Below are 553 nucleotides of genomic sequence, written 5' to 3'. Positions count from 1 at the left end.
GGCCTCTGGCTAACGCGGTAGTGCGCTCATTTGGCAGGCGCAGTGCGGTTATTCTATTTCCCACCCACACCCTCGCTAATATAGATAACGGGGGCAAGTACATACAAGGAAGATGTGGTAGTACGTACAACTATGCCTCTCGGTGCAGTGCGGTTATTCTGTTTGCCACCCCACGCACTCACCCGCTAACATAGATGATGGGGGCTAGCCCATACAAGAAAGATGTGTCAGTACAACTATGCCCCTCGGTGTAGTGCGGTTATTCTGTTTACCACCCCCATGGACCCACCCCCTCGTAAGATAGATAATGGGGGCAAGTCCATACAAGAAAGATGTGCCAATACAACTATCCCCCTCGGTGCAGTGCGGTTATTCTATTCCCACCCCCACACACCCACACCCCCCTAAGAAAGATAATGGGGCAAGTCATGTTACGGACTCGCCTCCGCATGCGATGCCGCGACACGCCGCATCGTCGCCTTCTATGGCTCGTTCCTGGCTCAGCCTTGCCAGGATGGGGGAGGAGGGTCCCGACACCCCCCTCCCCGGCTCG

Source organism: Triticum aestivum, chromosome 3B (assembly GCF_018294505.1).
Source record: "Triticum aestivum cultivar Chinese Spring chromosome 3B, IWGSC CS RefSeq v2.1, whole genome shotgun sequence".
NCBI lineage: Eukaryota > Viridiplantae > Streptophyta > Magnoliopsida > Poales > Poaceae > Triticum > Triticum aestivum.
This window is presented reverse-complemented; position numbering follows the sequence as displayed.